The sequence below is a fragment of the Pelodiscus sinensis genome, chromosome 23, assembly GCF_049634645.1.
Source record: "Pelodiscus sinensis isolate JC-2024 chromosome 23, ASM4963464v1, whole genome shotgun sequence".
Taxonomy (NCBI): Eukaryota; Metazoa; Chordata; order Testudines; family Trionychidae; genus Pelodiscus; species Pelodiscus sinensis.
The window spans coordinates 11797699-11821321 of NC_134733.1; the positions used below are offsets into that span (position 1 = coordinate 11797699).

General features: G+C 47.7%; 2 long non-coding RNA genes across 3 annotated transcripts in view; one reads left to right on the forward strand and one right to left on the reverse strand.

The window, feature by feature from the left end:
- Positions 1-15964, forward strand: part of LOC142819441 (uncharacterized) — an 89726-nt gene extending 73762 nt beyond the window's left edge. The window contains exon 6 of one of the 2 annotated variants that reach the window (XR_012897345.1): positions 15831-15964. This is a non-coding gene — a long non-coding RNA (uncharacterized LOC142819441). Of the gene's footprint in view, positions 1-12051; positions 12165-15830 lie in introns of those variants that run through there. The other variant, XR_012897344.1, reaches the window with a different exon arrangement.
- On the reverse strand, positions 12312-22615 carry LOC106732289 (uncharacterized). Its single transcript, XR_012897346.1, has 3 exons — positions 21921-22615; positions 15800-16014; positions 12312-12910 (listed from the first exon to the last, which is right to left on the reverse strand). It is a non-coding gene; the product is annotated as an uncharacterized LOC106732289 (long non-coding RNA).
- Between the last annotated feature and the right edge of the window lie 1008 nt (positions 22616-23623).

Genomic DNA, 23623 nt, shown 5'->3' on the forward strand with positions numbered 1-23623 from the left:
TGTGAGCCGGCATGTGGCAAACCAGGGAGTGACTCCACAGGCTGCGGCACGGCGACTCGCTGGGTGCAGGCCGCGGCGCGGCGACTCGCTGGGTGCAGGCCGTGGCGCGGCCCTGCCATTTGAAGCGCATGGGCTCAGGAACTGGGCCCGTGTGTTCATTTAGTGTGCTGTAGACGGGTGGGGAACCTCAGGCCTGGGGGCCGGATGCAGCCCCTGGTTTGCCTGGATCTGGCTCCCGAGGCTCAGGGCTCCCCCCAGCATTGGGGAGCCCATGCTGGTGCCCCATTCCTCCATTGCCCCACCGTGGGAGTGGAGCACACAAAATCTACTAGCCTGGACCCCCTAGGCTCTGGTGTGCAAGGGGAATGTGAAGAGAGTCTCTTCTTTTCGGTTCTCATTTCTCACTTGTGTGCGGCCCCTGAGTGATTTTTCTGTGGGTCAGCAGCCCCTGACTCCAAAAAGGTTCCCCACCCCTAATTTACACCCTTTCTGGCCATGCTCTACCACGCCACATAGAAAAGCTGTAAGCCTGTGGTGCCTCAGTTTTCCCATCTATATAACGGAGATTATGACATTTACCCTCCTTTGTCAAGCACCCTGAGATCTGCAGCCTGTTGCTGCCAGAATTACCTTGCTTGCATGGGGCATCCTGCTCTCCCTTCCTTTACAGAGTCCTTTTCATTTCAAGTCCAGTCTGTGCTGTGAGGAATTATAATGGATGCCAGGTACAGGCTATGAGCGGCACTGAATGTGGTTTGCCCTTCTCTGCACTTGCAGCTAACCCTTGTTCTGCTGCCCCTGCCTGCTGTCAGCCAAGGGGCGATTCCTGTAGGGCAGACAAGACCCTGGAGCAGGAACTTTTTCTAACTAGTGGATCTGATTCTGCCACCTCATTCCAGCCAAGCAGCACTCCCATGAACTCTGGGGGGTGGGGGAAGACTCAGTTTGTCTGGAGCAGGGCATTGGAGCTGGGGTAGTGGAGCTGTGGCAGAAACAGGACTTGTGGGTGTTATGGTAACAACTTAATGTGCTGTAAACATGTGCTGAGCTGTTTAAAAAGGGTTTCCCTTTTTAACACCTGCCTAAGGCATGGCCACAGGTGGGAGGCCTCCAGCAAGCTAAGTGGCTCTGCCATCCTCTGGAAGGTTTGCCCCAGGGAGAACAAGGGTCTGAGCACGTCTTCAGATGGCTCCAGCCAAAAAGGCAGCTCTTCCAAGGCAGAGCCAGCAGGGGAGACGGCAAAGCAGTGTCAGCGCAGGCTGAGCGGAGAAGAATGGACGCATTAAGCAAAGGTCTGACACAGCAGGAGATAAACTACTGCGAGGTTCCCAGAGGCCAAGTGCAGCTAGGTGTCCCAGTTTAAATACAGATCTGTCTCGCAGCTCGGGGCAAGGGTGCCAATCCAGCCTACAGGCTTTTGTAAGAGGAACATGCTGTCTGCTGCAGGCCATTCTGCTGCTGTTCCGAGCTCCAACCCTCCCCACACCCAGTCAGCAAAGCACTCAAGCAGCTGCTTCACAGTAACTTCGTGCTTCGATGCTTTGCTGAATCGGGGCCAGGGCATGTGGGGTTCATGCGCATGGAACAACACTGGATCTCTTCAGAGCAAAGGGAGAGTTGGTTTCATTTCAGGCCCTGGCCTCCCTCCAACTATGCTGCATTGCATTGTCCTTTACAGGTGGCCTGGCTTCCATTCTGAGGCAGGGTGCCGAGTTGCTGTGAAATGCAGTAAAATGGGATTTTTGAGGGGTAATAGTTGTATGATTCCTAGGCGGGGCTCAGTTTCCTCCTACACCTCACATGCCTACCCGGAGGTGAGGGAATGGCCAAGTCCCTGTGAGGGCACAACAAGAGATATAGGTAGGCATGAGTCATCCAGCTGTCTAGAGCAGGCTGAAATTGACCCAGTTTGACAGAGGATCCTGAAAGATAGAGACACCTCAGTAACTGACCAATCCACACTGAACAGCAGGAAACCCAGCAGGCAGGACCTGTGAGCTGAGCTGGAGAACAAAGGGGGAAAGGTGACAGGGAGAAGGGCTACCCCTGGGAGGGATTCTAGTCCTAGCCCTGACCTGGGTGAACAAAGAGAGCAGAGAGGGAGACCGAGATGGAGCGTGGCTGGCTTGTAGGAGTGCTGGTTTGATTAGGATAGACAGTGACTTAACTTCCTGCAGGAGTCTGGCTGGGCTGGACTTGGGAGCCAGAGATAGGGAACATGGTGCCAAAGGCAGAATGAGGCTGGCTCTCAAGTCTGCCTGAACACAGCCCATGCAACAAATTGCTGTCAGAAGAACTCAAGCTTAATGGAACCTGTCTGGCCTGCTCAGCACCCCCACACCCAGGTGCAGTAACATGGTGAAGGCTCTCACCTGCCCACCTGGCTCAGGAGGGGAATAGAGGGAAGAGCACAGGGCCCCTCAGGAACAGAGCTTGTGGTAAAGGCATCAGCTCTCCCAGGGCCTGTGTGACATCCCTGCGCATTGTTCTGGGGTCACGCTCTCCTGCAGAGCCTGGATGGAGCAACTCTTTGTCAGTGGACAGAGCTCTGGTCCCATGCAGCCCTGCAGGGTGAGAGCCAAGGCTAAGGATCACTCAAAGGCTATAAACCCATGGAACTCAACCTGCAAGGAGGAGGCATCTGCAGCATGGATTGACATGCCAAGTGAACATCCGCTGGAGGGGCAGCTCTCCACCAGAGCAGGCAGGAGGCTATTGACAAGAGGCGGAGATCTCTCGGCTGTTTCCCAAATCCTCAGTACGCATGCAGCGTCTTGTTCTGGAGATGTGGACTAGGCACCAGGGACCATGTTTCCCCATGTGTTATATGAGACCCTAGGACTTCTAAATTCTAATTTCAACTCTGCCTCTAGCTGTCTCTGGGCAAAGCTCCTTGCCTCAGTTTCCCCATTGACAGTCACAGATGATGGGGCTGTTTCTGAGGCTTGATTTGCTCCATGCTCCTGCGTGTGAAATGCAACTGACTCAGAACCCTCCACTCATTCTGGGTAGCACTTCGTACTAGTGTAAATGCTGACACTAGGAGCCAAGCAAAAGGAGGATAAATAGGTGCCTGTGATTATCTTTCTCTCACCCGTGCCCCCATGCTGGCCCACCTGCTCATCTTCTTGAGCAGCGTTTGACCCCAGCATGTGGCTCCCTGTACTGAGTTCATGCTGGCCGTGCCCAAATCCTTTGTTAGCTTTGGTACACCAGGCCAAGTGCCAAGTCGGGACATGGCCAAAGAGAGCCCTGTGCCCACAAGCAATGCCTCTCACATTTTCTGATGGGAAATGGGATGTGCTAGAGAGCCAGGGAACATGACAGCATGAGGCTCTTCCTCTTCAGTAAGCTGGGCAGTACTGGCTGAGTACATAGCTTCACTCAGCCTCCTGGACATCTCCATCTCTCTGACCCTCTCACAGCCCACACTCTGTCTCTCCTTGGCTCTGCTCCCACATGTGCCTTTCTACATGCCACTCTGAATCCTCCAATAGCCTCTGTCTTGCTGGGCCCCAAGCAAGGAAAACTTCCCTTCCTATCAAAACGCATTTCTTTCAGCAACTATGTACCACTGCTCCGCACTATATCACTGCTCCCCAATTGCGCTGCACGTCACTGCTCCCCATCAATTTTCTATGCATTGCATCCCTGCTCCCCGCTTTCCTACTGCTCTGCACAGCATCGCTGCTCCCTGCATCACTCCTTCTCTGCTGGCCTACACTGGATCATTGATCTCCTCTGAGCCACTCCTCCTTTCTGCTGTGGACCTTTGCTTTCCCGTGCAGCACTGATTTCTCATGTTTCACTCTGGATTGCTCCACAGTGCATCACCCATCTACACAGAGCCAACTTTTGTCTTTGTTGTGCAATGCCCTGTTACCTCCTTGCTCCATCTCTGTCTGCTCTCACACTTGAGATAATTTTAAAATATCAAGCAAGTAATATAGAGACAGCACGTGTCCCCTGAGCTCTCCTATGCTCTCTCATGTTGTCATCTCTCTCCCTTTCTTTCCCACATACTGCTGCCTCTCTTGTCTCGTGGTCTCTTTGTGAGTTCCTTGGGGCAGCAGCCTCTGTTTATTCAGCAGTGCTGCCTGTGCACACTCAGGCTGCCAACTAGATGAATAGCAGTCAAGGCTACGGCGTATACTGCAGTAGTGAAAATATACAACAGACGGCGTGTCTAATGCACAGAGCGGAGAATCCAAGGATTGGCCATTCCTTGTGTGCCCCCAAGTCCCACTGGCTTCAGAGGGAGCCTGGAGATCGCAGAGCCCAAGAGAGGCTCACCATGAAGTGTTGGTAGCACAGGTAGCTGTGGGTGCAATGGCATGCACCAGTGATGGGCAACCCAGGCTCATGAGGGGGCTGCATGAGTGGCCCTTCTTCATCTCAGTGGGCCATGAGATTGTCGTAACCAAGATGGTCTCCCGGGAGAGTGTAGTTTTGCTCACTGCGCTTGTGTACCTGGCATTTGTAGGTGGTGCCAACTGAACAATAGCAGTGCTTTGATTGGATGTAGAGGAACACATGGCTCTTGCAGTCCTGTTGTGTGCAATCAGCATGCCCCTTGCTTCATGTGCCCTTGCTTTATGTTCATGTCATTTTAGTGATACCAGTAGGGGGAAAAAACCCTATGTGGACAGAAACCAGCCGAATCTGGCAACTCTGTTCATGGACAATAGTAAACAAAATGTCTCATGGGCCACGCATAGAACTTGAGTGGGCTGCATGTGGGCCACAGGTTACCCACCACCGGCATGCATGCGGCTTCTGCGTCATGTGGGGTTTCTACGGGAGATCTGAAGGAGGACAGAAGGTTACTAGGAGAATATGGATTGTGATCCCATTCATGACCTAAGGGCCCACTTGGAAACGGGAGTAAGGGAAGGAGAAAGAGGAGAGGTGTGAGCTTGGGCGGAGTGCAGGATGTAGAAAGCGATGAGCTCATCGAGGCAGGTAGGAATGGAGCTCTGCAGTATCAGGATGTAGAATATGCATGGGCATCATCCAGGGATAAATAAAAAGCCGTGGTGTAATCTCCAAGGCGTGGGCCAGGATGGTATGTTCTGTCTTTGATGACAGTAGCACATGCACAGGCTCTGGGGCCGGCACACCCATAAGGGGAGGGCAGCTGTATTGGAATCTTTTGGTGACACTGCTGCCAGGACCATGCTAGGCAGTGAACGCCTATTGGGCCTTAGCTGGACTAGGACTTTAAGCAGCCAGGCTGCCTTGCTTAAGGGCTGAAAGGTGAGCTGCCTGCTGCCCAGCTGCGGCTCATATGTTGGAGACCACAATGCCAAAGGCAGCATTGTCGAGTAATGCCGGTCCTTCCAAGAAGCTGGCGGCAGGTGCCTGGTACTGGGGCTGTTATGTGCTGCTGACTCACTGCCCTCTGGTACTGTGCTGTGCCCACTGGGCCTTTTCTTTGTCTGAGAGGTGTGAAGGGTGCTCACGATGGGTACTCACACGCTGTTCCTCTGCCTCCTTTGATGGAATGCCACAGCTTTGCACATTCAGATGCTGCAGAAAACCCAGTTCCTCTGCATCTGTCCTTACATGTCTCGTGGGCCCCCTTGGCCACCAGGAGTCAAGGATAGTATCTAGATTTCACTGGAGCTGGGCTACTAGTGGAATTCTACTGTTCATGTGCAGAAATGTCTTGCCAAGACCCAGTTGTTTGTTCTCTCAGCCCCACAAGCAACTCCCCAAGTTCCTGGGAAAAGCCCCTGGCAAATATAGCATGGCAAAAGGAACACCAAATGATCTCCAGGTGAAATGCTCTGGGCCTGGGAGGAGTCTGAATCCTGGAGTCCACATTTAAGGCCCATTTCTGGGGTATGCACAATCCCTAGAGAGAAAGAGCAGCCTCCCGCTGACAGCACTGGACATTAGTCTGCATCTCATAACGCATGAGCCTGTCGCAGCTGGCAAACGTCATGCAAGCTCCTGGAGACACCCTGCTGCATTGCACTGCCTCCTTCCTGACCCGCCCTGCCAGTCCTGGCTCTCTAAGCTGAGGCTGCCAGTCGGGTCAGACTTGGGCACTAATGTCCTGAAGAGGAGAGATCAAGGAGAAACCTTATCCAGCAGGGACTCGAACCGTCATTGGATGCCAGTCCCCAAGGTGAAAGGCCAGGGTGTTCACCCTCTCTGCTCCTACTGGAGCACAGTCCTTGGAAGCCTTTTGGCTGCATCCTCGGCTCTGCCCCCGTTACTTGGATCGGAACTTTGTAAGAGACAGATGAGAGAGGGTCAGGGAGCAATGGGATACAGACCAGAGGGGGAGTAGAGCCTGACTCCTGAAAACATGGCCCAAGATCTCAGGCCTGTTCTTGCCTCTGCATGGGCTCTGGGAGCACTGCACTGCCCTTGCGGCCATGCTGCTGATGACACCGATGTAACCCCAAGCAGAAGGGACCAGGGCCAGCTTCATAATATGCAAGTCCTCAAGTAAAGGGAGATCCCAGGTTGCCAAGAGCTGGAGCCAGAACTGGCTTGTGAATTTTCCACACTGGCTCCCACAGAAGGCATCATGCTCCATCCCGAAGACCTGGGAAAGCTGAATGCCTGGAAAAGGGAGACTTGTTCCTCATCCCTCTGGCAACACAGCTGGATGAGCAGGAGTCTGGCAGGGGCTGGGTTCCTGTCCCCTTGTGTCCAGCTGAAGGGCACAAGGAGTACCTTTCTGGCCCTGTGGGAAAATGGAATGGAGAATAAAGGCTGCAACCTCCCAGGGCACAAGGCATCCCCTCGCTTTATCTGGGCTGTAGCCCAGCTCTGCAAAGGGGTCAAAGCCCAGGATCACACTGGCATTTCTACCTGAGCTGTGTGTCAGGGGATTTCTGGCTCCCCTTCTTTGCTCTGACCCTAAAACACGGTATCTGGAGTTGATCAGCTCATCACTTTATGAAATGTGGCAAGGGTCCAGCGTCTGTGCCTGGGAGGGCAGGAGGAATCTGATTCCAGTGCATAGCTCTCCCAGCAGTGCGCTCCACCGCCCTCAGGCTAATGCCAAGATTCACACTGCCAGCCCCACACAAGGATAAGAGCCTCACACTAATGCGCCAACACCTGGATTCAGCTATCAAGAATGACATGAACCCACCACTCGATGAACTGGTGCTAAGAGTCACACTCCCAGCTACTGAGCACAGCATGGAGCAATCTGCCGGCTTTATTTTCACCCTTTAGAGCACCTACCTACCTTGCTTCCTGTGAAGATCCAAAGCATCTTCTGTAGTAGGTTGTGTTCTCTGAATGCCAGAAAATCGATTTCCGAAGCAGGTCATGTTCTCACAACTGACCCATGGCCCACGGACAAGGGGTGGGCAAAAAAGGGGCTTTGAAAACACCCTCAAAGCCAACACAAAGGAGTGCTATCTTGACATAAACTCATGGGAAACCCAAGTCCTCGACCCACCAAAATGGAAAAGCATCTTGTGGCAAGGATCCCAGTATTTCGAGATCCAATGGAGATAACAGGAATCGGAAAAATGAGAAAGGCGTAAAGAAGATGCTGTAGCCCAGCCTACCAATCCAGATCTGCCCCTTCCCTTGGGAAGTGTCTGCCCTAATTACGATAAGAACTATGTAGCACAGATCAGTCTCATTACCCACTTGTGCATCCACCAGCGATCATTGACAATCATTTTTTGGAAGATAATCATCCTTGAACTCCAAGGGATCACCAACGATCGGTAGAACGAGAACTAGAGCTACCATCAGAGGGCACTCAGAACTATGCATGCATAGAACCACCATTACACAGCCTGGGGTGGATCCAGACAATCCAGGCTGGACTCATTCATTGCGTCCCAGAGGCATTACAGGCCTGAACTCAGGAATTTCTGGGGAAGGTATGTGTGCTTTTTTTTGTAAATGTGGACCACAAGGGTGTGAATGCACCCCCATGTTCCCCCAAGTAAGTGGGGAAATCAGCCCCAGCCTTCCCCTGGCTGGTATGAGCATGGGGGAGGGAGGCTCCTGCCTTCCCCTGGCCAGCCAGAGCATGCTTACTTGAGAGGACCATGGGGGTGCTTTTGCACCCTTCCCACCCCCCTGCATATAGGCCTGCATTACCCCCTAAAAGAAATTTTCCAAAAGCACTTGGGTTTTGTGATGGAGTGTATCGAGCACAGAAGTTGAGTGGGAAGGGGTTATTCTCTCTCTTTCACACCTCCACCACCACAGAGGAAGCAGCACAGTTCACTTCCCTGGACACACAATTTGCAAGGTAGCAGGCTTAGGCTGGCTGTGGGGGAATTGATTTTTCCCACTCAGGACACTCCCCAGGAGCTGAGTCTGGCAGAGAGACTCCTGTGGGGATGGGGGCATGATTCAAGTAACCATATTTCTCTGTGCTGAATATGGGACACCTGGTAAATTACTCGTATTGAAGCAAGTTCAGTGGCGATCAATCAAAACTATGCAGTACAAACATTCAAATTAATATAAGTTGACTGAGCCTGTATTAAAAAGAAATACCACGTAGCTGGAGACACACACATACACACATGTGAGTGACTGGCTGACCGGATCCAACCTCCCCACCCAGTGCTTTCCACCCTCCATGCCTGGCTGGGCTCCTGGGATGTACCCACTTCTCCGGGTACCTGGCGTCTTCTCAAGGCAACAGATGGAGGGCATGCAGGGTCACACCCACCCTCCTCAGATTTCTGTCTGGGTTCATACCAGAGCATGGCCAGCAGCAGCCTTTCAGCACTGTGTGGGAGGGAAGGGATGGGAGCTGCTACCAGCTGCAGAGGGGTGGGGGTGTGCAGGTAGGGATGATTTGGATTGTGTATTCGAAAAGTAATCTCTTTCCTTGCATCCTCCACCCCGCTCCCCTGTGGCTGGAAGCAGCTTGTCCCTTCCTGCCTGCACAGTGCTGAAAGGCTGCTAATACCTCCAAACTGCTGCTGGCCACTGACATAACCCAGCCACCTATTGTACCCTGGCTACAGCGCGGGCAGGAAGGGGTTAAGCCCTTAGGATGCATTGTGCACCGTGGCTGAAAGAATCTGTCTGCAGGGGCTTCAGCGAACCCAGCCAGAGAGGTGACTCAGCAGGGAAGGGTGCAGCCCCACATGCCTTGGGGGCAGGACCTAGGGGCAGTGTGCAAAGAGGGTGCTCTGCTCTTCCCTGAGGGGCTGCTGCGGAGCCTGCAGGGTTGGGGCACAAACAGGGTGGAAATAGCTTCCTTCTTGCCACTCCAAAGCTTAGGAGAGGGGGGAAGAAGCTTCCCCATGCCAGCGGTGTGCGGGGCTTTGACACATGCAGGGCTTGGCTCCTTCTGCTGGTCAGTGTCCTTGGCCATAGTAGAGTCTTGTGCTTTCCCTGGGCACCAGCCCAGACAGGGACAGTGCAGGAAGGAAGGAGCCTGCCAGTCAGCTTGTTGGTGGGCTGAATGAGCCGACCGGGGGTTAGTTCTCCACACAGTGCCATGATTGGGACACAACTTGCCAGCGGGAGGGATGTTGAGGAGCAGCATAAAGTGGGGGCTGAATAAGCAAAGCAGGGAGAGGACAGCGAGAGGGGAAGCATGTAAAGGGGCCGACGGGTGGGCAGCAAATGTGACACGTAACTGGTCATGGCCAGCCCACGCTCACCAGCCATCACAGCAAGCAGCCAGTGCTGGCTGGAAATGGTGGTGGTGGTGTGGAGTGAGAGTCTGTAGGCCAAGAGGGACTGCACTCATGGACCGGCTGGGAGAGCAGCCAGCCCTGCCTGCTGCAGCTTTGCCCGACCCCAAGCCTTGCACTCCCACCTGCATCATCAGCCACTGGGCCCTTCCCCCGCCCACCACTGGTGGGTGGGCAGCTGGCCAGCACGGATACAGCCAGCAGTAGGACCCACCAGTACTGATGGGAAGGGAGAGACAGAAAATATAGGACAGATGGCCCATTTTTAAAAAAAAGCCAGGACACCCGCAGGAAGGCTTAAATACAGGATTGTCCCTTTAAAAATGGGACATCTGGTCACCCTACTGAACCAGAATCCTGCTGGGTTGACTTTGGTGATCTGAGCTAAGCCCGTCCCAGATTCTATTTCAGGTTCAACCAGAAGGACATTTCCTAAAGCTTTCATGTTGGAATCCAATCTCCAAGGAACTTAGGGCTTCAAAAATCCTGGGCTATATTCAGACCTGATCTGAGCCCATAGGTGTCCCTTAGGGTGTATGTGGTTCTTTCGTTTTAAAGTCTGACCATTTCCTAACACATGCATCATTCTATAATGCCCCACTTCAGTGCTTCTAGTTACTACCAGTGATATATAGCCTGCAAGCGCAGTTTGTCCAAAGTCCTTTAACTAGGCTTGGAAAAATTCAGTTATTTTTAAAAAAATTGTCAGACATTTATCTATGTTGATTTTAAGCATTTTTTCCTGATTTTTATCAATTTAAATTTTCCCAGTTTCAAGAAATTATGGAATGCTCAAACAGTGGGGGAGGTGGCCTTTGATGATAATTATTTAATGACCATATACACCGAGATTCAAAAAGTTCAAATTTTATAACCATTACAACTTAAATTGTCAACATTACACGTCAAAATATGCAAAGTCAATATCCTTAAATCAAACTCTAATAAGTTCTCAGGCGGCATTTTTCTTACTTTGCCTGTCTGTACATTTTGATTGCTATTGATGGAAATATCTTTTCTTAGTTTGCGGGTGTATGGTAAAATCGAAATTCACCATCATTTACCTATAAACATCTTCCTTTAACTGTGACTGATTCCTTGTCACCTAAGCAGATCTGCAGGCATATGGAAAGATCTCCCCCCAATTCCATCTTGAATGGAGGCAGTAAGATATGGATATATAGAGAGAAACATCCTTTGGGGACTTGTTCAGAAGTACCTAATATGAGACCTTCTGTGGTTTTGTGTTGCAACTTTGAGGTTTGTAACTCTGCTAAGGATCCTGGTAGTCAGTAGGGGGCGCCTTGGTTATGCATTATTCATTGCTAGGCAGTCCAAAGTCTCTCATTCATCTGAAAGAACAGTCTGCCAAGGAGATCTGGTACAAGCCATCAAAATATTTTGGCAGCTCTGCAAAGTGACAGTTTAAGTGAACACAGAGGGTGTTTAACCATTTAAGGGCTGAATAATGAGACAAGCACAAAGAAAGGATTTGTCGTTTGCCAGACTCCATCAGCTCAGTGCAGTTATTAGACCAAATGTCATCGTGCCACATCGGAGCTGTGACCTTCTATCCAAGTGCCAGCACCACCCCTATTCTTTGTAGAGCCCCAGAATTCCACACCAGCTGCCCCCCATCATGCTGCAGGTATAGGAGTGGTATCTTCCTACACACCGGGCTTCTGCAAAGCCCAGTTATCTAAGGTTCAGTTACCATACTTGCCTCTTTTTGTCATGTTTTGTAGCTAAAGATCTCAAAGTGCTTTCCAAGCACTAAGCCTCATCATGGTTTAGTGTAGGAGGGTTTGTTACACGTTTGTTTTGTTTAACAGGTGGGGCAAAACTGAGGCACAGGGAAAATGATTTGCCCAAGATCACACAGCAAATCAGTGGCAGAGCCAGGAACAGAATCCAGGCATCTTCTTGGCTTATTCTTTTCTTTTATTGCTAGGTCGTGGTACCCTCCCTAAGAAACAGCTGTGCATGGAGTCTGCTGGGATATAGTGATCAAATTGGCTGTTGTGTTGATCCAGAATAAGGGATGAACCCAGTGATGTGCATGTTCGTGGCAGAGCAGGCTCTTATGGAGAGATGTTTGCCAGTCCCTATTCAGACAATGCTCAAGCAAGCCTGCCCGCTGCCAGAGCTGGTTTCTCTTTATTTATTTTTATGAAATGCAGGCGTGAAAGGAACAGGTCCTTAGCTCCAAGCCTCAGCATCCAAGTCTGGGGGAGCCAGTTTGGCTGCACCATGTTCACATTTTGGAAAGTACCATGCTCCAGCACCTCCTTCTCCTTCCCCCTTCTCCCCATTACCCCTATGAAAGGTCAAGGAAATGAATGGGACAGTGAGACGTGCAATCCTAGAAATATTTAGCAAGCCGTTGGTTTATATATTGCAGATTTCACTCCATGTGCACGACTGTTAATATCAACGAGACGTTAGCGCCGAAAAGCACCCGTCACACTAAAAGGGCTCCATCAAACCGGCTTGCAGTGAATTACGGGGCTCAAGCTTCATTTATTAGCCAGCTATTTGTACAGGAGGAAAATCAACCTCAAGCACCCAGCAAAGCCCTATATCAAAAAAAGAACTTTACCTCCTAACAGCTGGTGGTAGTCCAGAATCTGGGCTAGTGGGGAAGTAAGATAGTAGGGAAGCATCTGTCTTGAGAGACCACCCCAAAGTCACCCTATTCTGCTCCCCCTGTATTATAATTCCTATCTCCACCAAGCACAATTTTTTGTCATTCCTGGAACTGTCATTTAGGACCAATTACTATATTTAGGTAGATTTTTGTCTTAGGAAAGGGATTGTCTGTGAATGTGCTGGTGGGGGCAACTGAATCGCCAGATCCCAGCAAGTCTGCGGTTATGTGTTGGACTCAGGGTCACAATTTGACTCAGATTTCGTTTCATTTGCACAAAGACTCGTTGACGCCCGGGCCTAATGAACATCAATATTCTTAATGACAAGGAAAAGATCTGTTTTATGGAACTCCAGACAGGCAGCGTGTCTCCGTGCTCCTATTTTCCTGCAGAATTGCAGGAAAATAGCCCCTGTTTCACACATGTCCAGGCTTCCGCTCTGTCAAATTTTGAATCCTGAGCCTCACAGGAGGCTCCCCGAAAGAGAGCCCCTCTGTCAAAGTTTTGCAGGCTTTCTGCTTTGCTGTCCTCTCAGTCGTGCTTTTGTGTTTCCAATAAGCAAATCCAATCACACATTCTTCCTTTATAGTGTAGATGAAGCTGCTGATTTTCCTGCCATAATATTAATAAAATCCTGGTTAAATTTGGGTGTATTTTTAGCTGTTTTTCTTATTTACCAAAAGCTAAAAATGCAAAGAGAAGTGAGATTTTAAAAAAATTTGTAGCAACCAAAATTTGATTCTAGGGGCTGTGTGTGTCAATTTCACTTGGACTTTTTGGTTTGTTTTGGGTTTGGGTTATTTATTTATTTATTTATAAATTTTCCATATAATTTTGCATTTCTACCCTCAGCCTTTTGCATCTTTGGCTACCAGATGTGTCCCACACTGAAGAATTATTTCTCCTCCCTAGAGTGAAATAAATGCAATCAATATGAGTATTGCTCTCAGGGCCTTGAAATATTACATTAATGTTCCATGTGGTGACATTTTAGCTGGAATTTTCAAATACATTATGATGGTTCAAATTAATATTTATCAGATCAGCTTTTATATTTTGCAAAAGAGAGAGAGGGAGAGAGAGAGAGAGAGAGTAAGCATTATTAAAATACAAAATGCAGATGAATTCCAAAATCGATGGTCCATTTTACCAGCACTTTCAAGGGGCTGTGTTTTGCTTTCTGGTTTTGTTTTTAAATTTATTAGTTTTACAGGCAAATCTATTTATCTTCCCTCATTTTTGTTCACCCTTTCAGTTTTTTCCAGTTATTTCTTTATTCCACCCTTCTTTATTATCCCAAAATGTAAATTATGATGTTAGCTGAAGTTTTTAAATATTTTTTTCTTTTCAATGATTAAATCTGCTACATGACATCTTTGTCCTTTCTATAAATTAAATCATCTTTGCTTTCCACCTTTAGCCACTGCCAGCAGCAATACTCTGATTGCCAGCAATAAAAGTCCTCACTTTACGGTCTTTATTTCCTACACAAAGCAACCCCCTCGCCCCCCCCCGCCCCCATTTAGGGTGCCTTTTTTGCTAAGGGGGTGGTGGGACTTACTCCTGTTTTTAATGTTTCTCCATAAACATGGAGTTTTCAGAGAGAGCTTTTGGGGGCAAAGGGAGGGGGGCGATGTCCAAAACCACATTCCACTTTATTTCAGGCATTCTTAAATAGATTGTTCTGTGAGGTGGAAAATCCAGGCAGATTAATTGTTTCATTGCCTTTTTAAATTTTTTCTGTTTTTTTTCTTTTTGGGTTTGATAAAAATGTGTGAAGATACCTTTTTAGACTAAATGCAGTTTTAAATATTTGTGGACTACCAGCAGATTGGCTGAATTTCTTTGTGAAACAATGCTACTTGCAAAATAACCCTTCCCTCCCCCTCACACACACACAAAATTAGGAACTAAGATTTTACAGCATTCTCTTGAAAGCCTGTGCAATTCTTAGATGAAAAATGTTGGAAGGGTTAATATTCCACGTTAGAGCCAAATGCCACTTCCAAACTTTTCCAGCTTTTTTCTCCCTTTATGATAGTTTAGCTACAAAAATATTTCATTGTTTGGTATGTATTCGCATGGAAAAAAAAATATATACACTCTCGGACACATGCGTTCTCTGGGTGTATAGCTAGCTATACATACACAAAGCTGCCCTTCCTATTTTCCTTCAATGCTGATCTGGGCAAAAGAACGACAGGAAACTTAAAAAAGAAAAGGAGGAGGAATCGATTGTTCGACCCGCACTTGAACTCTCCTGAAAGAGATAAAGCAGAATTTTCAATAGGTCCCCTGCCCTTTTCACCAGGAGGGAAAGAGGAGAAGAAAAACAAGAGATATTTATATGACAGCAGCTGCTGAAAATAGCATTTCAGAGCAATAAAAAAAAGGCAAAAGAGAGTCAGTGGTAAAAAAAGAAAAAGCTGAGAAACTCTTTTTTTTTTAATGCTCCCCAACTGGTGCATGAGTGGCTCATCCTGGAAATGCACGCATGCTTCCTATAGATCTGTTTGGAATTATAGTTGTCATTGAGAGTGAATTTATGCTTCTATTGATCTGCAAAAGGAAAATATTAAATGGTTTGATTTTGATCTTTACCTGACCTCAGGGTCAAGGGTAGCCTAAGATTAGTATTCATAGAATTCATCACCAAATTGTAGTCTGCATCCAGTTTATGCAAACATAGGAAAAACATCCAAAGATAAATACAAAGCAAAATGACAAACAGTTCCCTCCCCACCTCCTTCACCCAAAACTCCAGACAATCAAAGCAAGGAGACATATATACACATGCACAAAACCAGAGAATCATTTACAACATGCAAAGGGGAAAAAGAAAATAGCTAGAGAAAAACACACACCCAGTGAAATATACCAACACACAGAAAAAAGACAGAATCCAGAACAAATACTAAGTACCGTAAAACATGCTCACACAACCACTTCACCAGAAGTGCAAAGAAACATAGAGAGAAACACAAATATAAAGAGACATATATACAAGTACCCTGTATAGTGAAACACAAAGAAATAATGTATCCACCAAATGTTACACAAAGAAGAAAAACTGCAAGCCCAAATAAGGTGAAACAGATGCCAAATATTGTGAAACCCACTAATAGTGTAAAACTTGCTTTTCAAACATAGTGGTATCCAAAGTTAGTGAAACATATAGGTTTACAGAAACACGCTCATGTACTAGTGAAGTACATGTATATAGTTGTGAAACTCATTCATAAAACGAAGCCCATTCATTTCCAAATACCTGGAGACATGCTCCGAAGCATAACAGAATGCATTAAGAAATCCCTCTGACATAGTGAAACCAACTTCCAAAGATACTGAAGTCCACCCACAAACTTGAATGTTCAGGGCCACAGTGAAAACATTCTGCCTCTTCACAAGCAAACACATGACCATGTACATGCCAACAAGTCCACCAAAGGATGTGTGCACCAACCCCAAGGGAGATGCAAGAAATACACGCTGAGGACTCACCATTCAAACCCATCTCTCTCCCTAATGGCAGGAGTGTTCGGTTGGTAATGCTCACTTGCTAAAAATAAACGCTGATGGCCTGAATACATGGGGAGGCACCTGTGACCCACAGAGACTTCGATGGAATGTGGCCCATGTTACAGAGTTGGTGAGGGTGATCGAGACAGACTTCCAAGACCTGCATCCCTGGTGTCAACAAACTCATGCACAAGGCCCTTAGAAATGAGCAAAAAATGAATTGTGTAAACCAAACGGTACGTAGGTGTTATAGATATTGGGACCACAGTGAAAGTGGGTAGAAACATTTCTTAATAGAAGAACTTTTTTGTCCAGCTTGTTTTATGGAATGTTTTCATTTCGGCTGAAATTCTCTGTTTTGTTTTGGTTGGAAAGTGAAGACTCTTCATAGGAAAATTATTATTTGTTATCTTTAATAATCATTGATATTTTTGACCAACTCTAAGCTTTACCTGTGCTTTGTTTCTATTGAATAGTCTCTGCTATAATTGTTGATTGTATCACAATATACAGGCTGCAACAGGATCCGGGACTCATTGTGCCATGCCCAATATGAACACATTGTAAGAGGCAGTCCTTTAGCTAGACCAGACAGAGAAAGGGAGCATTGTTATCTCCAGTGTACAGAAGGGAAACTGAGGCACAGATAGATGAAATGACTTGCCTAAGGTAGTCTAAGGGGTTCATGGCAAATTGAACCCACATCTCCCAAGTCCCTTTCCTGGGCTTTACTCACCATATCATTTTTCCTTTCCAGTTAAATATTCTCTGGCATGGATTTATATTGGTGATCATTTGTACAAGACACAAAGAACATAGCTCTGTTTCTGAGCACTTCACAATCTAAGACAATGGACATAGTAAACCAAACCTATATGCACTGGGGCACTCAGCTGAAGGCTCTGTATTAGGCCTTGTCTACACTAGAATGAGATGGATGTTATACTCCACTACCTTCTAGTGGAGATGGATGTTATACTGGCAAAGCGTGCTTTTTCCAGTGGCATTTATATCAGTGCCCTGAATGAAATAAGCTATACTGGCAAAAGCTCATTTTTTGCTTGTATAGCTTACTACCCTAGAGCTTTTGGCAGTATAGCTACATTGTTTAAGGAGTGGGGAAAAGAATCATATCTTGGATCAATGTAGCTATTCTGGCAAGTTTCAAGTGTAGACTAGGCATCAGAACCTCTTTGTATGGACCTGCACCAGCACAGCAGTTGGTGAGAGAGGATGGTGATATGGGGTTGCTGGGTGATTAAACAGCAAGGGAGACAATCCGAGAGCTGGAAGGAGTTGTGAAGATGGGAGTATGAGATGGAGATGGAAGGAGAGGGCAGTGACATTTATTACTGCAGTGGAGAGGGGAAGGAATGAGTGCAGAGATGTAAACACTATTTAAAATGGGGCTGATTCTGCGGAGATTGTTCAAACTGCATTCTTCAAACCACCTGGAGTCACTGGAGCAGTGGGAGTTGAAGGCATGCGTAGGACAGGTCGGTACAAAAGGAGAGATCTGTCAGGTCCTCCAGTTCGCTCCTTCCCCAACACGATTTCATCAGTGTTGGCTTAGAGATGCTGCTTCTGTTCAGTGGGACACCACGGGGGCTGGAAGGCAGACGGGGAGATTGAGAGAAGCCTGGACTTGGCGCTTTTAACTCACCTTGTGCTGGCAGGAGCCTGGTGTTCCTGTAAGTCTCATTTTCTCTCTTCAGGCTTCTGTCAGGTCCATGGGACAGGGAGATCCCTTAGGACCAATGTTCCCTCTAATCTTTTCCACAAGTGTGCAGAATAATTTAATGTGCATTGAGGGACGTGCACATGTACACCTCCAGTAGAAACAAAAAAACCTAGCTGTCGGTGCTCTGCTAATCAGTTGGCCGGCTTCTAAGTCTCTCCTGGGTGGCTGTACAAGAGCTCAGGTTACAGGGAACACTGCTTACAACCTGATCCACACTGTTGAAGCAAGGATGAAAATTTCCACTGGTTTTAGTGGGCTTTGGATCAGCCTCCTACTAAGCAGAATTAAGTGCAGATGTGCAAGAACAGAAAGCCTGTAATACACAAGAGACAGGGATCAGAAACCAGCCAATGAGTTGCACCATGGATTCAGTTCTAATGCAGCCAGGTACTTTTGAACTAAGCTGTTTGGTGGAGCTCTCTGAAGCCTGCATTCATGGTGAGCATGGTGGCATCTGACTTGATCCAGGTGTGCTCTCTTGCTGTGTATATTTAACTGGTCTGGCTTCCTCTGGCACGTCTTTACATCGGCTCTTAACAGGTCTCACCTAGGGAGATGTTCAGGTCTGTGTGGGATAGGGTCAGGGAGGATTTCCCTCTTCTGTGCTAAGCAGCCACATCAGCTGACTTCTTGAAGTAGTTGAGCATGCACAGATCCCTGCCTGCCGCTCGAGGATTTGACTGTGGTGGTGAAGTACAAATAATATTCACGTGCCACCCAGTGTGCTCAGGCTGCTACGGCCCAAAGGGAGAGGGGAAGGATAGGGAAGGGCAGTGAATTCCAAGAGACTGGTACATGGTCATGGCACGCTAACACCAGTGATACACTGAATTGCCAGTGCTATCTCTGGAAGGCAGGAGATGGTAAGGGAGGAGGTTCAGGGACGAAGAAAGGGTCTGTCTGTTGTTATGGAGGACAGTATTCCACCCATTTGGTTTCTGCCAGCGGGTTCACTGCCTGCCAGCCTGTTCAAAACCAGGGTGACTGCAGGGCTGAGCAGCCTAGTTAGAGATGGAAAAGACCTACTGGGTCACTGAGTCTTGTCCCCTGCCAGGGTAGGACACCAGCCTCCTGATAGGATGGACTTCATATGTAACGGGTGTTTGCAAGAGTCCAAGGAGCAACAACACAAGGTGCTGGCTTCTGACTCGTTGTTGGAGCTGCTGGCTCACTGTATAGGGGCTGAGCAAGACCCTCGGCTTTTTTGCACCTGTTGGAGAAGTTAGGAAACAGGCGGAAATCTCAGTGGGTGGGCCCTCTGGGAGCTGAGATTTGCTGTGGGGTAGCCCTTGTCTTGTTGGGACTGGCTTTGGCATGTTTGAAGGTGTGGGCTTCAGTGATAGCCCGGGACACGGCTGCCTCGGTTCAGCACACATCACTGGCACAGGGACAGGGGTGTGTGGCAATATTAGGATGCTAATAGGATTAGTCTGGATTGAGTCGCTCACTACTATATTGAAAGAAGTCTCTCACCTGCTGTGTTGAAAGAAAGCAGTGTGGCCCACCGCTCATACTTCCCTGTCTGTGACAGACCTAGGAATCTAGTCGCACTGGAGGAGAGGATATAGGCAAGTGTGAAAAGGGGAATTAAGAAGCAAGGCAGGCAGGCAGGGGCAGGGGGAGGTTGCAGGAAAGGCCTGCTGCTGTGGTTCCCGGTTCCCTGCGTACCGGCTATGACTCTTCGTAGACCTTTTAACTCTGCATTTTGGCAAGAGCAGGGTACAGCACATGCACCCTGTGGATGTCTGGGGGCTGTGGGGATTTGGCAGCACAGGTTAGCTAATCTGGAGAAGAGCTGGATCTCCTCCTACCTCTCCCTTTTCACAGGGTTTGAAGCTTCAGCAATTCGGTTGAAACAACCTTCAGGGTCTGAAATATGTCTCTGTGTGAGTCTTTCCTTCATTCACCAGCCCCCCATCATGTTCATCTGGCTCCTTCATCGCTGACCCATCTGTCTCCCAATCCACACCCTAACCAGCTACTGAACTACTGCCCATCCATCCACACCTCACCAATCCCCCACGCTCACGTCCATCTCTGTCAACAGCACTGAAAGAGCTATAGGGGCTTCACTTTCTCCACTCAGTCAGTGCTTAACTCTTCCTCCACCAGGATGGTGGGGTTGCTGTGCCATGGGAGTGCCTGTCTTTCAAATGGCAAATTATGGTCAATTTGTGATCATTAACATCCAAGGCTTTCTGCCTCAAGAGTCCCTGTGCACATCTGGACCAGTGTTCTCTCTAATTTTTTCATCCTTGTGCAGAATAAATTTTGTTACAGACACCAAGGTATGTGTGGATGTGCACTACAGTAGAAACACATGCTACCAACTGTGGGCATGGTGAGACCTTTGCTAATCAACCGGGCAGCATTTAAACCTCTCCTGGGTGGCTGCCCAAGCCCTCAGTTTACAGGGAACACTGGTGTGGACCGACTTCCAAATGGGTGATGTTCTGCTGATCAGAAAGTCCCTTGCAGTTTCAGCTGGGTATGGAGTTCTCCACTTCCTGTCCTAAATGGCTGTGTAGTGTCATTGTGCACTTTTAAATAGCTGCTGTGGCTGGCTGAAGTGATTTTTGTATTTATAATGGTTTGTAAAGCACTTAAGGCTATCTCTGGATGGAAAGCACTATATAAATGTTCAGTAAGATGATGTTATTTATCCATGTAATCACCCATCACTTCCACCCAACCCTTGTCCCTCCCCATCCCATCCAATCTGCCATATTATGTACTCATGCATCCAGCCATGCACTCATCAATCCACCTTTATCCATATACACAAGCACTCAGGTACTAGGAGGGTGAGGACTAGATAGATTAGATTAGATAAATGCTTCCAATCCACCCACCAACTCTATTCATCTAACCCCATCCAGTCCCTATAAAGATGTGGTAAGGGTTTCAAAAATACCAGCATGATTTAGGATCCTGAGCTCCATTTTTAAAAGCGACTCAGGCACTTTGAAGCCTAAATTTAAAAGTTAGCAGCACTCAGGCTGTCAAAGGTAACATTTTCAAAAGCGCCTAGGGAGCAAGTTTCCAAAGGTATGTGAGTACATGTAGGTACAGATAGGTGCCTTGTGGTATTTTTAGAAGTGCCTAAATGGGTTTGCTACCTAAGTCCCATTGATTTTAGTGGGACAATGAACTTTTGAAAATCTTATCTGCAGCCTTAGGCACCTGTCTTTGAAAATTGAGCTCCAAGTAGCTAAATCCCTTTTGAAAATGGGACTTAGGCATTTGAGGTGGTTTTGGAAATTGTATCCCTTGCCAACATCTGAAGAATGAGATCTCCCATTTTCTTAAAACTAAGTGGAGAAATAGCAACAAGCTGGAAGTACAATCTCCAGCTGAAATGGGTGGAGACAGCACTGGCACTCTGAAGCATGAGGCCTATTGACATGAACCCCATTGACCAGTCAGTTAGGGTATTTTGAAAATGCCTCCTGTGCGGCAGATACCTCAGATAACCTCATTTTGCCATGTAACGGCTGATCCCTTCTCAGTGATCAGTCTCCTGATGGAGCGAGAAACGGAGCAGGGCTTTAGCAGTCAGGACTCCCTAGGCAAGTCCAGATCTTAGTAACTCAACGTACAAATCTCTCTCTCTCTCTCTCATAAGTAACCCCTGATATCTGAGCACTCAATTTCCTTTACAAGGAGAATCCTGATGCTTCATTAGTGTGGTAAAGTATTGGCAGATCCCTAGATGATGTAAGTGCATGGCATTAGTATTAGAATCTCTCATTGGCTGGGACAAGAAAGCAGCTGTAGTGGGTTTCTGCAGTTCTTGAGCTGCGCATGTGTCTCTTGAAATCTTTAAGCATCACCAACATACCCTCATCCTTGGCAGTAAACCAGTGCCCTGCCTTAGCATGCCGATGTGGGAGCCAATTCAGTGTCAGGCACTGTTGACTGGAGCAGCCCTTCTTGCCAACATCTGAGCACCCTGGATTTCTGCTTGAGTGAATGGAGAGTGGCAGGGGCAGGATGAGGTTGGGGAGCCCTGTGTTTTATACTGGCCTCAAAAAATATACAGCCCCATCTGCTGCAATCATCAAGGGACATTATAGCCAGAGGTGGCTTTGGACTCAGCAGCAGCAGTCCCTGGCTGGAAATGTTCCTAAGAAGGATCCTGGAAAGCGCTGGCCAAACAAAAATAAAGGAGTTGGGGGGCTTTGGTGGACCTGATCTTTGAACAAGCCCAATACGTTCAGTGAAATAAGCGCCCTGGTTCTGGGACATAAGCCATGGTATAGCAGCACTCCACCAATGAACCACATCTAAGTCCCAGGAGAAAAATAAACTCCCCACAAAAGATTAAGGAGAAATCCTGCCCCTGTTATAAATTATACTCACCGAGGCCGAGCGAGCAAAGAAGCCTTGAACAGTAAAGTTTGTTCCATTTCATGGCTAGCAGCTCTCAAGAGATGGGCTCTGTTCTTTTCCCCCTCCTAATGATGTTTTGTTGGCTGGGGGAGCGGGGGGCGGCAACACAAGGGGCGTGGGCAGATTCTCCATGAATTTATTTGGCTGGAAGAGGCAAGAATCTGTCAGCAGAAAAAAGGGCTGTCAGCAGGAGAAAGTGAGCTGCAAATTGTCCATTTCTAAACGGCTTGTTCATATGACACTTGTAAATTCAGAAGCCACCTGTTCAGCCATCAGTCACGAAGTGAAAATGAAGCTTTCCTGAAATCAAGATTCTGACAGATACAGAAAACTTAAAAAAAAAAAGAAACAAAAAGACAGCCTTGAAAAAGAAAAAGAAGAAGAAAGAAGAAAAGTCCTCGTGTTTTCTCTAGAGTAAAATGAGAATTAGGACTGGGTGGATCTTTCCTGAAGCCCCAGGGAAATAGCTTTATTTCCCCACTCCCCTCCAAAAAATATATGTGCACTTTTCACAAAAAATCCAAACCTTTGCAAAAAAATAAAAATAAAATACAATAAAAATCATCAACAGACACTTTTGCAAAAGTCCAGGAGTGTTTCTGGGGAAACAGGTTGCTAAAGCAAAAAAATGACGATAGATTTGGGGAATGGATTTATTCCTGCTAAAAGATCATTCTGGGTGGGAATGAGTGGCATGTCCCTTTGAAGTTGTGAAACTAAAGAGTGGATTAGCTATGATACCAAGCACTGTATTGGCTTTCCCTTTTCCATGCAAGGTCAAATTAAGATTGGACAAGCCAGAGACCCAAAAGTGAGCTATATAAAGCAGATGATTATTTTTCGCCTCTTAGGGTGTAATGTGCTTGTTTCTCCTAGGGAGAATTGCCGGGCAGCAGCCAGCAGAGTAGATCTTACGTGCTAGGTTTTTCTGGCTGGCTACTGAGCACATAGCCCGATGCGCCTGATCAAATAGCTTGTTAATTTCATCATTTCAGACTTTTATGGTTTTTCCAGTTGCTGCTGCTTTTATAAACAAGCATTTCGGTGACCTTCCCCTCCGGACATCAGCACATTCAGCTCTGCAAGAATCCCAAGCTCTGAAAGTTTATAAATAAGCCTTCTATCAAGTTCCACAACAGGTGTGACCTCCCCCCCTGTCCTAAAACTGAACAGTTTCAACAAGCAAATAAAGACTTCACAGTCCTGTCTTAAAGGGGAAGCACTCCAGAGAGAAAAACCCACAGGCCCTCAGACTGCTAACACAATGCCTGACCCATCTGCAGGGAGGGCTTGTGCGGTCATGGTTATGGGAATCTCAGCCCGACTGGATGGATAGTGTATGCGAGAATGAGAAGAGAAGACAAGGGTGGCGTAGCTTTGCCCCTCCATATTCTATATGAGCACCAGAGTCAAAAGGCACTGGGTTAGTGGTACTGTGAACTGTGTTCAGCCAGTGACTAGGAGTGTGATCCTGGGAGGTGCAATGCACTGTATCTGCTGATATTCAAGGTTATGGGATTTCCCTGACTCATAAGATGTCTCCTAAAATCTAGGACTGTTGACAGGACCAGTGCCAGTGGCATGGATGGTACAACAATGATGTTGGATGGAGGAGAAGAGGGATAGAAGGAAAGGTCCTGCTGTGGGTTGCAAAGTATTAAATCATGTGGTTG